General features: G+C 46.5%; 1 protein-coding gene across 1 annotated transcript in view; it reads left to right on the forward strand.

Moving 5' to 3' along the window:
• Positions 1 to 15,169: 15,169 nt before the first annotated feature.
• DCLRE1A (DNA cross-link repair 1A) overlaps positions 15,170 to 16,871 on the forward strand; it is an 80,938-nt gene continuing 79,236 nt past the window's right edge. Inside the window, exon 1 of the mRNA XM_069979752.1 lies at positions 15,170 to 15,265. The gene's annotated coding sequence lies outside the window, so the exon portion shown is untranslated. The remainder of the gene's footprint in view (positions 15,266 to 16,871) is intronic.

Consider the following 16,871-nt stretch of genomic DNA (forward strand, 5'->3'; position numbering starts at 1 on the left):
GGAGCTGCTGGGGCCGCCGGACGGGTGAGTTCCTGGACTGCCCGCCCCTTCTATCGCCGCTTAGCTGAGTCGATCAGAAGCCCAGGAAAGTGCTGCTCATAGCACTTTCCTGGGCTTCTGATCGGCTGTCAGCTGAGAAGCGATAGAAGGGGCCGGGCGGGCTGGGCGGGCGGAGGGGGTGGCTCAGGGCCGCTCACTATGCATATGCATAGTGAGCGGCAATAGAGGGGGCGGGTGGGACGGCTTCCTTGCGGTGCTCAGCACTGCTTGGGAGCCGTCTTTGCTTTATAGGACGCACTTTTTTATAAGTGCGTCTTATAAAGCAAAAAATACAGGTGTGTCCCAGAGGGCAGGGGCCCCCTAGGACGCAAGGGCCCCCGGGCAGCCGCCTACCCTGCCCAATGGATAAGACGGCCCTGGCAGGATCCCCTCTTCTGTGTATATGCAGTATATGGAGACACCATAGCAGCTAGTCTCCTCCTTCGGAGGGTGTACTATAGAGATATAGAGAGCAGGATCCTCCTCTTCTGTGTATACAGTGTATGGAGACATCATAGCAGCTAGTCTCCTCCTTCTGAGGGTGTGCTATAGAGATATAGGGGAGCAGGATCCCCTCTTCTGTGTATATACAGTGTATGGAGACATCATAGCAGCTAGTCTCCTGCTTCTGAGGGTGTGCCATAGAGATATAGGGGAGCAGGATCTCCTCTTCTGTGTATACAGTGTATGGAGACATCATAGCAGCTAGTCTCCTCCTTCTGAGGGTGTGCTATAGAGATATAGGAAAGCAGGATCCCCTCTTCTGTGTGTATACAGTGTATGGAGACATCATAGCAGCTAGTCTCATTCTTCTGAGGGTGTACTATAGATATAGGAGGCAGGATCCCCTCTTCTGTGTATACAGTGTATGGAGACATCATAGCAGCTAGTCTCCTCCTTCTGAGGGTGTGCTATAGAGATATAGGGGAGCAGGATCCCCTCTTCTGTGTATATACAGTGTATGGAGACATCATAGCAGCTAGTCTCCTCCTTCTGAGGGTGTGCTATAGAGATATAGGGGAGCAGGATCTCCTCTTCTGTGTATATACAGAGTATGGAGACATTATAGCAGCTAGTCTCCTCCTTCTGAGGGTGTATATAGAGATATAGGGGAGCATAATCCTCTCCTCTGTGTGTATACAGTGTATGGAGACATCATAGCAGCTAGTCTCCTCCTTCTGAGGGTGTGCTATAGAGATATAGGGGAGCAGGATCTCCTCTTCTGTGTATACAGTGTATGGAGACATCATAGCCAGGGGCGGAACTACCGCCGTAGCAGCCGTAGCGGCTGCTACGGGGCCCCTAACATCAGGGGGCCCGTGGCCTTGGCCCCCCGAAGATGACCGCTTGCAACACCCGGCGGCCGAGCGGGCCTCCCGGGTGTTCAGTGTTCTGACTGACAGCGCGAGAAGCCATAGGCTTCCCGCCCTGTCAATCATTCTTGTGACCGCAAGCAAGCATTGCGCTTGCGATCACAAGAGTGTCCCACCCAATGAGCAGCTCTTTGGTGAAGTCCTGGCAGCGTCATCGCTGAGCGCTCAGTGTGCGCCGCCGCGGCTGGGACTTCCGGTACTAAGAACACAAACCGGAAGTCCCAGCCGCCGCGGCGCACACTGAGCGCTCAGCGATGACACTGCCGGGACTTCACCAGAGGGCTGCTCATCGGGCGGAGGCAGAGAGAAGAGGAGACCGGCGACCGACGGGGGAGCGTGGGGTTAGGTGAGTTATGTGTTTGTTTTTTTAATCAGAGGGGCAACACTGCGGGCTATGTGGGGAAGGGGATGCACAATACTGGGGGCTATGTGGGGGCTGGGGATGCACAATACTGCGGGCTATGTGGGGAAGGGGATGCACAATACTGGGGGCTATGTGGGGGCTGGGGATGCACAATACTGGGGGCTATGTGGGGGAGGGGATGCACAATACTGGGGGCTATGTGGGTAAGGAGATGCACAATACTGGGGGCTATGTGGGGAAGGGGATGCACAATACTGGGGGCTATGTGGGGAAGGGGATGCACAATACTGGTGGCTATGTGGGGGAGGGGATGCACAATACTGGGGGCTATGTGGGGGAGGGGATGCACAATACTGGGGGCTATGTGGGGAAGGGGATGCACAATACTGGGGGCTATGTGGGGGCTGAGGATGCACAATACTGGGGGCTATGTGGGTAAGGAGATGCACAATACTGGGGGCTATGTGGGGAAGGGGATGCACAATACTGGGGGCTATGTGGGGGCTGAGGATGCACAATACTGGGGGCTATGTGGGTAAGGAGATGCACAATACTGGGGGCTATGTGGGGAAGGGGATGCACAATACTGGGGGCTATGTGGGGAAGGGGATGCACAACACTGCGGGCTATGTGGGGAAGGGGATGCACAACACTGCGGGCTATGTGGGGAAGGGGATGCACAATACTGGGGGCTATGTGGGGAAGGGGATGCACAATACTGGGGGCTATATGGGGGCTGGGGATGCACAACACTGCGGGCTATGTGGGGAAGGGGATGCACAACACTGCGGGCTATGTGGGGAAGGGGATGCACAATACTGGGGGCTATGTGGGTAAGGGGATGCACAATACTGGGGGCTATGTGGGTAAGGGGATGCACAATACTGGGGGCTATATGGGGAAGGGGATGCACAATACTGGGGGCTATGTGGGGAAGGGGATGCACAATACTGGGGGCTATGTGGGGGAGGGGATGCACAATACTGGGGGCTATGTGGGGAAGGGGATGCACAATACTGGGGGCTATGTGGGGAAGGGGATGCACAATACTGGGGGCTATGTGGGGAAGGGGATGCACAATACTGGGGGCTATGTGGGGAAGGGGATGCACAATACTGGTGGCTATGTGGGGGAGGGGATGCACAATACTGGGGGCTATGTGGGGAAGGGGATGCACAATACTGGGGGCTATGTGGGGAAGGGGATGCACAATACTGGGGGCTATGTGGGGGAGGGGATGCACAATACTGGGGGCTATGTGGGGAAGGGGATGCACAATACTGGGGGCTATGTGGGGAAGGGGATGCACAATACTGGGGGCTAAGGATGGACAACACTGGGGGCTACATGGGGGATGCACAATACTGGGGGCTATATGGGGGATGCACAATACTGGGGGCTATATGGGGGATGCACAATACTGGGGGCTATATGGGGGGGATGCACAATACTGGGGGCTATATGGGGGATGGGAATGCACAACACTGGGGGCTACCTATATGGGGGATGGACAACACTGGGGGCTACCTATATGCGGGACGGGGATGGACAACACTGGGGGCTACCTATATGCGGGACGGGGATGGACAACACTGGGGGCTACTTTTATGGGGAATGTGGGCCATCTAAAAGGGGAACTACACAGAGGGGCCATTTATGAAGGGGACTAGGGGGCATCTATAAGGGGAACTACACTGGGGGGGTTGACACAGAGGGGTCATCTAAGAGGACTACACAGAGGGGACCATATACTGTAGGGCAGGGATAGGGAACCTTGGCTCTCCAGCTATTGCAAAACTACAGCTTTATTTTTGACTGTCCATACATGATGGGAGTTGTAGTTTTGCAGAAGCTGGAGAGCAGAGATTCCCTACCTCTGATATAGGTGATGCACAGAGGGTGTCATCTACTATAAATGGATTACACAGAGGGGGATCTCTACTATAGTAGATGCACATGGGGCCATCTATATGGAGGACTGAACAAGGGGCAATCTATAAGCTGTCTACACAGAGCCTAATTTGTCTGTCTGGCAGATTCTGTGGATTCGTGGCTCGGAGTTCTTATAATGGCCCAGGACAGATGGAGAAGAAAATGAAAAGGAAACAACTCTAATGAGAGAAGGCGTCCCCTGTGAGTTACTTAATATAACTGCAGTGTAATTTATATGGTGTATAGAACCTGTGTAGAGCTGGGTGTGTTGATGGCATAGTGGTTGGTCGAGGAGGGGGGGGCCCCAATCAAAAGTTTGCTGTGGGGCCCAGCCATTTCTAGTTACGCCCCTGATCATAGCAGCTAGTCTACATCCTCAGGGACAACTGAAAATTAGTCTTGCAGAGTGGAAAAGTGGTGAAAAACATCATATACAAGTTATATAACATACAGAGGTGATATATACACTGTATGCTGTATATGATGCTATTATTTGTAAAGTATATAGTGACCTGACTTACATCTACAGTATGTAGCAATACCATTTATATATGTTGTATATAGTGGTACTATATGTGTGTACAGTTGTGTGATGATGTCGCTTACATGTACAGTATATAGCAGTATTATTTATATATACTGTATATGGTGGAATTATTTGTGTGTACAGTTTATGAAGACCTTACCTTTACACTATATAGTGGAATTATGTATGTATGGTATTATATATACTGTATATAGTGGAATTATGTATGTATGGTATTATTTATATATACTGTATATAGTGGAATTATGTATGTATGGTATTATTTATATATACTGTGTATAGTGGAATTATGTATGTATGGTATTATTTATATATACTGTATATGGTGGAATTATTTGTGTGTACAGTTTATGAAGACCTTACCTTTACACTATATAGTGGAATTATGTATGTATGGTATTATATATACTGTATATAGTGGAATTATGTATGTATGGTATTATTTATATATACTGTATATAGTGGAATTATGTATGTATGGTATTATTTATATATACTGTGTATAGTGGAATTATGTATGTATGGTATTATTTATATATACTGTATATAGTGGAATTATGTATGTATGGTATTATTTATATATACTGTATATAGTGGAATTATGTATGTATGGTATTATTTATATATACTGTATATAGTGGAATTATGTATGTATGGTATTATTTATATATACTGTATATAGTGGAATTATGTATGTATGGTATTATTTACATATACTGTATATAGTGGAATTATGTATGTACGGTATTATTTATATATACTGTATATGACAGTAACATTACTTCCAGGTACATTGTGGATATATTATATGGTAACATTATGTATATGCTCCGAATATAGCTATAATAAAGGGGTATTCCATTCAAGCTTAACTTTCGATATGTTGCTGCCCATGGTGAGACTAACAATTCCTTCCATACTTGTTATTATATATTCAGTCTCCTTCCCCTAGTTCTCAGCTGCTGCTTTCTGCTGAAGACACAACAATCTGTGTGTGAGCTTTTCTCTTTGTCTCCCCCTTCTCCCCCCTCCCTTCTGAGAAGCTGATGTAAACAAGTCCCCGGCAGGCTGTATCTGCAACATTGTAGCTTCTTTGTGATGCTGGGAGGGTTATTCTGAGGTCAAGTTGCTGATGAACTCACTCCCAGCATTACAGAGAAGCTACAATGTTGCAGATAAAGCATGACAGAGACTTGTTTACATCAGCCTTCTCAGAAGAGAGGGGGGAGGAGGGGGAGACAGAGAAAAGCTCACACACAGATTTTTGTGTCTTCAGCAGAAGGCAGCAGCTGAGAAATGGGGGAAGGAGACTTCCCCCAGTTAGATAATAACAAGCATGGAAGGAATTGTTAGTCTCACCATGGGCAGCAACATACCAGAAGTTATGTTTGAGTGAAATATCCCTTTAAATGGTGTCCCCCAATCTACAGGTGACACTGGCTGAGGGCATGTGAGTCCCTGACCCTAATAAGCAGCCAGGGCGGCCGGAGTGGTCACAGGGTGCAGCCCTTGCTGATGTGTGTCCAGCTTATCTGTGATCCTCGATCTCCACCAGGTCTCATCCTGTATTGTAGATTGTGATCGGTGTCGTAACTCCTCTGTATTTGTGGGATCACTGATGTGTTATTCCTTCTCGCAGAACGCTCTGTCCCTGCTCACTGTGTTTGATTTCTCCAGATTTAGTATCTATAGAAACATCACATAGTGGAGGATCTCAGGCAGATGAATGACTCGGAATGCTCCAAGACCCAATTCTGTAGTCAGCACCCAGCTCTGTAGTCAGCACCCAGCTCTGCAGTCAGCACCCAGCTCTGCAGTCAGCACTTACAGCCAGGACTCTGCAGTCAGCACCCAGCTCTGCAGTCAGCACCCAGCTCTGTAGTCAGTACTCAGCTCTGCAGTCAGCACCCAGCTCTGCAGTCAGCACCCAGCTCTGCAGTCAGCACCCAGCTCTGCAGTCAGCACTCAGCTCTGCAGTCAGTACCCAGCTCTGCAGTCAGTACCTAGCTCTGCAGTCAGTACTCAGCTCTGCAGTCAGTACCCAGCTCTGCAGTCAGCATGAACGCTGTAGTCACCCAGTTTGGCTGGATTCCCTGCAGTTACTTTCTGGGCTAAATCTAACAGGGACACAACCATTCCTCTTGGGTTTCGTAGATACTTCAGTCCTTATTCTGACCCATTACACATTCCCTGTACACCTAACAGGACAGCGCCCCCTGACAGCGCCCCCTGACAGCGCCCCCTGAGCCGGGAATAACAGGCTGCACCTCACACTGCATTATATACATATACTCCAGGGACAAACAAATCACTAAACAATACGTGTCCTGACCGGCCATGATGCGGCCCGGCGGGACCTGATCCACAGACCATGTACATGGGTGATTGGCAGCCGCACATATAAAGCATAACAATAATGTTACACACTACAAAAGAAATAGTGCTTAAAAAGAAGATATTTAGATATATGGCGGTAGATCAGGATATACAAACGTATGGCAGCAATATCTGTGTGCAAGTGCAAAGAAAAAGTGCAAAAACGGTAATAGGCTCTGTGTAGAAAAGCTGTGACGTCTCACAGTGGATCAGGTAAGATCTCCCCACGTGTTTTGCCGCCTGGACTTCCTCAGGGGTAAATAATGTGCCCCACAATACAGATATCTATAGCAATAGTTATCAGTATTAAATGAACACCAGCTGATGGTAAAGAAGCGACATGAAAGACATGGATCCAGCAACGCTATCCGCCGCAATCAGCCATAGAATCGTCCTGGTGCCATCTTGCCGTAGTCAGGTGACTAGTAGGTCACCTGACCACTATTACCGCGAGATCCAGGGCCGATTTACTAAGGTGTTAGCAGCAGCAAATTGTGAACCGACACATTTACTAAAGGTGTGCAAAACAATTTGTCCAAAAACCTGATTAACCTGTAATTTTTGTCCGAAAACCCTGCCAAGTGGGCGTGTCCTCTAAAACCCCCCACACCCGAGAGATTTACTAAGCAAACAGTCATTTTGTAATGGGTTTTCTAATCTTAAAAACAGCCACTTCTTGGGTGGCGGGATGGTCGGGTTTCAGTTTTATCCTATGAAAAACCTTCCAGATGTCCATCGGGCGTGCGTCACATTAATTAATTTGGCGCAACCCTCCCCCCGACACAAACAGCAGCATAATGGTTAAAAATTTACACATTGTTAGTAAATGAGGCCAAGTGAGGTCAATGCATGTTTCAGTGCGCCTGTGCGTTACACAGAAGTTCCGTTGCACCTGCGCATTCTGCTGGACAAGGTAAGTATCGTATCCAGGCAAGTATTGTATCAAGGTAATGTATCAAGGTAAGTATCGTATCAAGGTAACGTATCAAGGTAAGTATCATATCAAAGTAACGTATCAAGGTAAGTATCGTATTAAGGTAATGTATCAAGGTAAGTATCGTATCAAGGTAACGTATCAAGGTAAGTATCGTATCAAGGTAACGTATCAAGTTAACGTATCAAGGTAAGTATCGTATTAAGGTAACGTATCAAGGTAAGTATCGTATCAAGGTAACGTATCAAGGTAAGTATCGCATTAAGGTAATGTATCAAGGTAACGTATCAAGGTAAGTATCGTATTAAGGTAACGTATCAAGTTAACGTATCAAGGTAAGTATCGTATTAAGGTAACGTATCAAGGTAAGTATCGTATCAAGGTAACGTATCAAGGTAAGTATCGCATTAAGGTAACGTATCAAGTTAACGTATCAAGGTAAGTATCGTATCAAGGTAACATATCAAGGTAAGTATCGTATCAAAGTAACGTATCAAGGTAAGTATCGCATTAAGGTAACATATCAAGGTAAGTATTATATCAAGGTAATGTATCCAGGCAAGTATCGTATCAAGGTAACGTATCAAGGTAAGTATCGTATCAAGGTAACATATCAAGGTAAGTATCGTATCAAGGTAACATATCAAGGTAAGTATCGTATCAAGGGAATGTATCAAGGTAAGTATCGTATCAAGGAAACGTATCAAGGTTGGTATCGTATCACGGTAACGTATCTAGATAAGTATCGTATCAAGGTAATGTATCAAGGTAAGTATCGTATCAAGGTAACGTATCAAGGTTGGTATCGTATCAAGGTAACGTATCTAGGTAAGTATCGTATCAAGGTAACGTATCTAGGTAAGTATCGTATCAAGGTAACGTATCAAGGTAAGTATCGTATCAAGGTAACGTATCAAGGTAAGTATCGTATCAAGGTAACGTATCAAGGTTGGTATCGTATCAAGGTAACATATCTAGGTAAGTATCGTATCAAGGTAACGTATCTAGGTAAGTATCGTATCAAGGTAAGTATCGTATCAAGGTAACAAATCAAGGTAAGTATTGTATCAAGGTAACGTATCTAGGTAAGTATGGTATCAAGGTAACGTATCTAGGTAAGTATCGTATCAAGGTAACGTATCTAGGTAAGTATCGTATCAAGGTAAGTATTGTATCAAGGTATTGTATCGTGTCACACAAACCAATGAAAGATTCAGGTCTAACTCACTCTGCCATTACAGCAGTATCCAAGAATATAGAATCAATTCCTACATCATTCATAAATCAGCCAATCCTTATCCATGCAGATGCAGGTTATATAACCACAGAGGGCACTGCAATAGGATCACATGGGCCGAACGTAGATAATGCACTAGTACAATAACCATCCAATGACCCATAAGTCCTTCTGTTATATATGGCGTATAGAGCGTCCCGAGATAACTATACATGCCGTCAGCCAATACATCTGTGAAGCCCAGCACTCCCTCCCAGGTTATATATATATATATATATATATATATATTGTATATTTATATCTCCCCTGTATATGTCACTGCTAACAAACAGCAAATCTTTCTGTCCTGTACTGTTGCACAACTAGGCAAGTATTCCCTTCAGGAATCTGGGAAAGCTGGGTGATGGTAATCCTGGTGCCGTCACTAATCATAGCGTGATGAGGAATCAGGTCAGTGACTTTCACAACCAGCTGGATGATACCAGAGAAAATTACACGTCTGAGGATGGAAAGTCATAAATCCTAGGATCCAGAACACGTAACGATCATCCCAAAGCATCAAGAGGAGGAGACACTGAGGGGTCCAGCATCTTCACTGCTCCCCAATGCTAGCCAGGAATCAAAGTTATTCTCTACCCCAATTGTTATTGCTCTGTACCCCAGGTATCAGTGACTCATAGAGCTTGGATTTAGGGACACAGTGTGTATTATAACTAATATCAGGGTTACAGTGTGTATTATAATTAATATCGGGGCACAGTATGTATTATAATTAATATCAGGAGCACAGTGTGTATTATAATTATTATCAGGGCACAGTGTGTATTATAATTAATATCAGGGTACAGTGTGTATTATAATTAATATCAGGGGCACAGTGTGTATTATAATTATTATCAGGGCACAGTGTGTATTATAATTACTATCAGGGGCACAGTGTGTATTATAATTAATATCAGGAGCACAGTGTGTATTATAATTAATATCAGGGGCACAGTGTGTATTATAATTAATATCAGGAGCACAGTGTCTATTATAATTATTATCAGGGCACAGTGTGTATTATAATTAATATCAGGAGCACAGTGTCTATTATAATTATTATCAGGGCACAGTGTGTATTATAATTAATGTAAAGTGCACAGTGTGTATTATAATTAATATCAGGGTACAGTGTGTATTATAATTAATATCAGGGCACAGTGTGTATTATAATTAATATAAAGTGCACAGTGTGTATTATAATTAATATCAGGAGCACAGTGTCTATTATAATTATTATCAGGGCACAGTGTGTATTATAATGAATGTAAAGTGCACAGTGTGTATTATAATTAATATCAGGAGCACAGTGTTTATTATAATTATTATCAGGGCACAGTGTGTATTATAATTAATATCAAGTGCACAGTGTGTATTAGGCCATGTTCACATTACATATAACATCGGACGTTCTTTGACCCGGTTGGATCACAGAATGGCCGGTGTTACTGATGATCATCCCGGCCGGTACTGCAGTACCAGCCGTGTGATCTCCATTTCTGCTGAATTAGGATGCGGGCACACCCGTGTGCGCCCGCATCTGAATTCTCCGCTGCATACAATGGAGTGTGCGGTCGGGATTCCCTTTAGCTTCAGCACAATGTAATCACGGCCGTGTTGCTAATCGGCAACCCTGTGTCAGCGTGTCATTATCCTGTACCCCAAGTGTCATTATCCTGTACCCCAAGTGTCACTATCCTGTACCCCAAGTGTCATTATCCTGTACCCCAAGTGTCATTATCCTGTACCCCAAGTGTCACTATCCTGTACCCCAAGTGTCATTATCCTGTACCCCAAGTGTCATTATCCTGTACCCCAAGTGTCATTATCCTGTACCCCAAGTGTCACTATCCTGTACCCCAAGTGTCATTATCCTGTACCTTAAGTGTCATTATCCTGTACCTCAAGTATCAGCTTGTCATTATCCTGTACCCCAAGTGTCAGTGTGTCATTATCCTGTACCCCAAGTGTCAGCGTGTCACTATCCTGTACCCCAAGTGTCAGCGTGTCATTATCCTGTACCCCAAGTGCCAGCGTGTCATTATCCTGTACCCCAAGTGTCAGTGTGTCATTATCCTGTACCCCAAGTGTCAGCGTGTCACTATCCTGTACCCCAAGTGTCAGCGTGTCACTATCCTGTACCCCAAGTGTCAGCGTGTCACTATCCTGTACCCCAAATGCCAGCGTGTCATTATCCTGTATATGTCGGTGTTACTGTGGTACTCGGCCAGTTATGTAGATGTTATCTGTCATGACGCCAGCACTGTAGTGTTGTACTGGTGTGATGTTGATACCTGTTTGTATGGCCGGTTTATGTCCCCAAATAGTCAGTAACCTCCGGGCTTCTTGTGGGTCCCTTGGGCTTTTGTCACGGCAACCTGGAGTGGTAGTTGACCCACCTGAGATGTTGGTACCGCCACCTACAGAGAAGGGGACAAATAACCCAAGGTGTACTGTGGTGTGTGTATGGGTGCAGGTGCAGTTCTGTGCATTTTGTACAAAAGTATAACACATGTACATATAATTGTATAAAGGTGAACAGTACACCCTCTGTAGATGTGCAGACTTAGTGCTTTTAACAGTAGGTGCTTGGAAAGAGTGAGAGCTTTGGTAGTAGTAGTGCTTTGTAGAGGTAGAGAGAAGAGGAGTTGCCAGAGGAGCCCTTGCCCAGTGTAGATCCTGTCGGAACTGTAGTGTAGATATAGATAGATAAGTGATACTCATACTTACGTTTAGACCTATGTCTTACCGCTTTCTGCCCCCTGGTATCGTAGAACCCATACCAGGTGGGTAGCAAGAGCCCCAGTTGTCGGTTATCTGGGTGTCACAGACTTCCAAGGTTACCCGGTTGTATTGCACAGCACAGTAGGATACGTAGACCTTAACTCTGGTAGCTTTGTCCTACTGGGGTCAATTCCTGTGTTAACAAGATATCACCCTGCACATTTTTAAAAGGTTCCTGGCGTGGGCAGGGTGTTCCTAAGTGGCTGCTCTTCCATATAGTGAACTTAGCACTGCATAGTAGAAATAGTGGTTGCTTGTCTGAAGAAAGTCTCTCCCAGCTTCTGCCTTTGGTCCCTGCCAGGGGTCCTGGCCAAGGAATTGCTTTGTGTCCTCTCTCACTAGAAACTAGGACCTCACTCACTTCCTCCACCAGTTTAACTCCTCCTACAGGGGCTTTTGTGTACCCTCTTATGAGTGGTGGGGATGAGTGTGGGCAAGAGAGAGGGAGAAGAAGATAGGATAGAAAAGAAGGAGCAAATCCTAGTGGATTTGAAATGATGCAGAAAAATGTAACTGATGACTTTCAGCTGTGCATAGAAGTAATGCATAAAAAACAACAGTGACACCTAGTAGGGAATATACATACTTTATCCACCACTTTTACCTGAGTGCACGACTTATTGGGGTGCATATATAACAACACCCATGGTGGGACACCACAGTTTTGTTGTTACAATATTTTCCTTCAGTGTTTATTCTTGGATTCACTTCTGAGTCAGTAGTGATGTCAAATGGAGACCATAGGTGCCGGCGGCCATGTTCATAGCCATCAATTGTTTATCCAGGAAGTTTTTTGTTTGCTGCAATTTTACGTCTGACTTGGTAAATAGAAACATGGAATGAAGCCCAAGTACACGACAAGGTGCGAAATCTGCCATGAGGAGCGCAGAGAACAATGATCACTTCATCTAAAGTGAATGTAGTCTACCGTCTACCATATGGTCCATGTATGCAACAAACATGTCTATAGACCCCTATGAATGAATGTATAAAACAATAGTCACTGACGGAGGAGACGTCCGGGGCAAACATTTCTCTTCATATCCACATGTATTATAATATACTGCTAAAAAAAATAAAGGGAACACTCCAATAACCCCTCCTAGATGTGCATGAATGAAATCTTCTCATTGATTACTTTGTTCTGTACAAAGCTGAATGTGCTGACAACAAAATCACACAAATCATCAATGGAAATCACATTTATTACTGGCGGCCTGGATTTGGAGTCACACAAAAAATTACAGTGGAAAAACATCCTCCTAATGTCCTTAAAACAAGTGACACTGAGGCTGAGTATTGTGTGTGGCCTCCACGTGCCTGTCTGACCTCCCTACAAGGCCCGGGCATGCTCCTGATGAGGTGTATGACCTCCCTACAAGGCCTGGGCATGCTCCTAATGGGATGGCTGTATGACCTCCCTACAAGGCCCGGGCATGCTCCTGATGAGGTGTCTGTATGACCTCCCTACAAGGCCTGGGCATGCTCCTGATGAGGTGTCTGTATGACCTCCCTACAAGGCCCGGGCATGCTCCTGATGAGGTGTATGACCTCCCTACAAGGCCCGGGCATGCTCCTGATGAGGTGGCTGTATGACCTCCCTACAAGGCCCGGGCATGCTCCTGATGGGGTGGCTGTATGACCTCCCTACAAGGCCCGGGCATGCTCCTGATGAGGTGTCTGTATGATCTCTCTACAAGGCCCGGGCATGCTCCTGATGAGGTGTCTGTATGACCTCCCTACAAGGCCCGGGCATGCTCCTGATGAGGTGGCTGTATGACCTCCCTACAAGGCCCGGGCATGCTCCTGATGGGGTGGCTGTCTGACCTCCCTACAAGGCCCGGGCATGCTCCTGATGGGGTGGCTGTATGACCTCCCTACAAGGCCTGGGCATGCTCCTGATGAGGTGTCTGTATGACCTCCCTACAAGGCCCGGGCATGCTCCTGATGAGGTGTCTGTATGACCTCCCTACAAGGCCCGGGCATGCTCCTGATGGGGTGGCTGTATGACCTCCCTACAAGGCCCGGGCATGCTCCTGATGAGGTGTCTGTATGACCTCCCTACAAGGCCCGGGCATGCTCCTGATGGGGTGTCTGTATGACCTCCCTACAAGGCCCAGGCATGCTCCTGATGGGGTGGCAGATCTCTTGAGGGATCACCAAGCTTGGGCTCCCCAACCCACTGTAATGCAGGCTGTACAGGACCTGTGGTGACATCATTGTCACATGATAAGGTCCTTCAGTATGTTCTCTAATGTTATGTTACTGCATTGTCTCCTGGCTGCAGCTTTGCCCTGATTTGTGCAAAATTGTGGTAAAAATACACCACTGAAAGTATAAGTCTGTTTGGGTGGCCATGGACCCCCCAGGAGCTCAAGGCCCTGGGCTACCGCCCGAAACTGACTTATTATAATCCGCTACTAGATCTCCTCCCAGAACTGGACTAAATCCGCTGGCATCCGCTAACTCCTGGACAGTCTGTGCTGCAATGTGAATCGGATTCAGGTCTGGGGAACGGGCGGCCAGTCCATAGCTTCACTGCCTTCATCTTGTAGGAACTGCTGACACACTCCAGCCACACAAGGTCTAGCATTGTCCTGCTTTAGGAGGAACCCCAACCGGACCAGCATATGGTCTCACAAGGGCTCTGAGGATCCCGGTACCTAATGGCAGTCAGGCTACCTCTGGCAGCACATGGAGGGCTGTGCGGCCCTCCAAACAAACGCCACCCCTAACCATTACTGACCCACTGCCAAATCGTTCATGCTGAAGGATGTTGCAGGCAGCAGATCGGTCTCCGTGGCGTCTCCAGACGTCGGTGAACCTGCTCTCATCTGTGAAGAGCACAGGGGGCCAGGGGTAAAGCTGCCAATCCTGGTATTCTCTGGCAAATGCCAATTGCCTGCATCGGTGGACGTTGGGCCATCATACTATCCTCATGGAGTCAGTTTCTAACCGTTTGTGCAGACACATGCATGTGGCCTGCTGGAGGTCAGTGCTCCTCCTGTTCCTCCTTACACAGGCGGCGGTAACAGCTCTGCTGCTGGGTTGTTGCCCCCCTTACGGCCTCCTCCACGTCTCCAGGTGTACTGGCCTGTCTCCTAGTAGCGCTCCAGCCTCTGGACACTATTCGGACAGACACAGTAAACCTTCTTGCCACAGCTCGTATTAATGTACCATCCTGGATAAGCTGCACTACCTGAGCCACTTGTGGGGGTTATAGAATCCGTCTCATGCTACCACTAGTGTGAAAGCACCAACATTTAAAAGTGACCAAAACATCAGCCAGAAAGCATAGGTTCTGAGAAGTGGTCTGTGGTCCCCACCTGCAGGACCCTCCTTTATTGAGGGGATCTTGCTAATTGCCAATTATTTACACCTGTTGTCTATTCCATTTTCAACAGCATGTGGAATAAATTGTCGATCAGTGTAGCTTCCAAAGTGGACACTTTGATTTCACAAAAGTTTGATTTGCTTGTATCTTTAGCTCCATGTGTCCATATATATATATTAGGATAGTTAGCCCACGTTCTGTGTTACAGGTCACATTGTGTAGGATACAGCAGAGATCAGTGAGGAGGTAAATCCAGTAATGAAGATGGTTATGAAGTGACTCACGTTCCTCATTTACATTCAGGTATTCAGATCCGACCTGTGATTGATTTGTAATTTGCATATTTCTTATTTATAGCAGTCTCTGGGATCTGTGACTTTTAAAGGGTTCATTCTAATTTTCAGAGTGACAGCTAAGAAATATTATCTCATTCAGGAAGTGAATTCTCCATATTTTCATCGTACTCCAGAACCATAAGAAATGTAAGAAATTACTTAGCACTCCTGCTACATGGCATATAGTAAATCACTGCCATGGAGGATCTGAGAAGCAGCCATGTTACTGTCGCCAAGTGTCTGTCTGTCTCCTGTCACCATTCTCTATATTTAGCGGAGTTGCTATATATATATATATATATATATATATATATATATATATATATTGTGACAAGGCACAAGGTATGGTGGTCGATGACAGATACGTGTCACCGTGGTTCAAGGCCTCGGTGGAGTAGGCCGGATAGAATTGGTCAGTAACCATAGGTTACTGACAGTTTTTTTCTAATTTAGTATACCTGCTTTCAAGCAGTTGTTCCGGGCCGGCTTTTACTGGAGCAGTCTCAGAGTTGGGTGGGATGACTGCTCCCACGTATCCATCCCGGGTTTTCCCTATAACAACCAGGAGACTAGGTGAGCTGGGTGTGGTGTGTAACTCCAAGGCTGGAGCTTGTTTGGAGGTTCTGCTGTGTTGGTTCCAGGCAGAGAAGCTGGAGAATCTGCTGTAGCCTAAAAAGACTGTTCTGGTGAGAAATCCTGTTTTCGTTTAACCCTTTGTGCCTGAAGCCAGGCTATCCTTATGTTATTTGCACCTGCTGAAGAGAAGCTATTTTGTTACTGCTTGGACTTTGTGAAATAAAACCCAGTGATTTTAACTCTGCTGTGTCTGTGATACCTGTGACGGAGCTAACCCCCCCACAAGTGGTGTTTGGATGCAGCAGCAGCAGCAAACCAGCGCCCAGCAGCAGAGAGCCCACATGGAGGCCATGCAGGCCCAACAGGAGACCAATAAACTCCTGCTCCGTCAGCTTGCCGCACTGAACGAGACATCCCAGAGGAAAGAGGAGGCAGCTCCTTCTGGGAAAGAGGACATTGGCAGAACCCGGAAATCGGTCAGGGAGGCGCTACAAAAGATGACACCAGAGGACGATGTTGAGGCCTTTTTGACCATATTTGAAAGAGTAGCAGAGAGGGAAAAATTACCGCCAGAGCAATGGGCGGAGGTCCTTGCGCCTTACCTGACCGGGGAGCCTCAGAAGGCCTATTTTGATTTACCACTACCAGAGGCCAAAGACTACAGCAAACTAAAAGCGGAGATCCTGGCCCGCCTGGGTGTGAACCTGGCTGTCCGAGCCCAACGGGTGCAACACTGGGCATATAATAAAGATAAGCCACCCAGGTCACAAATGTTTGACTTGTTTCATCTTGTACAAAAATGGCTACAGCCAGAGTCCTGCACCCCAGCACAGATGGTGGAAAGAGTTGTCATGGACCGGTTCATCCAACCTGCCAAATAACCGCTCCGGTCTCTCATTTCCGTAGCCCATTAGTACCCCTGCCCATCATAGAAACACCATTTGAGCGCATAGCCATGGACATTGTAGGCCCGTTAGTCAAATCTGCTAGAGGCCACC

This window comes from Dendropsophus ebraccatus, chromosome 8 (assembly GCF_027789765.1).
Source record: "Dendropsophus ebraccatus isolate aDenEbr1 chromosome 8, aDenEbr1.pat, whole genome shotgun sequence".
NCBI classification, from domain to species: Eukaryota; Metazoa; Chordata; class Amphibia; order Anura; family Hylidae; genus Dendropsophus; species Dendropsophus ebraccatus.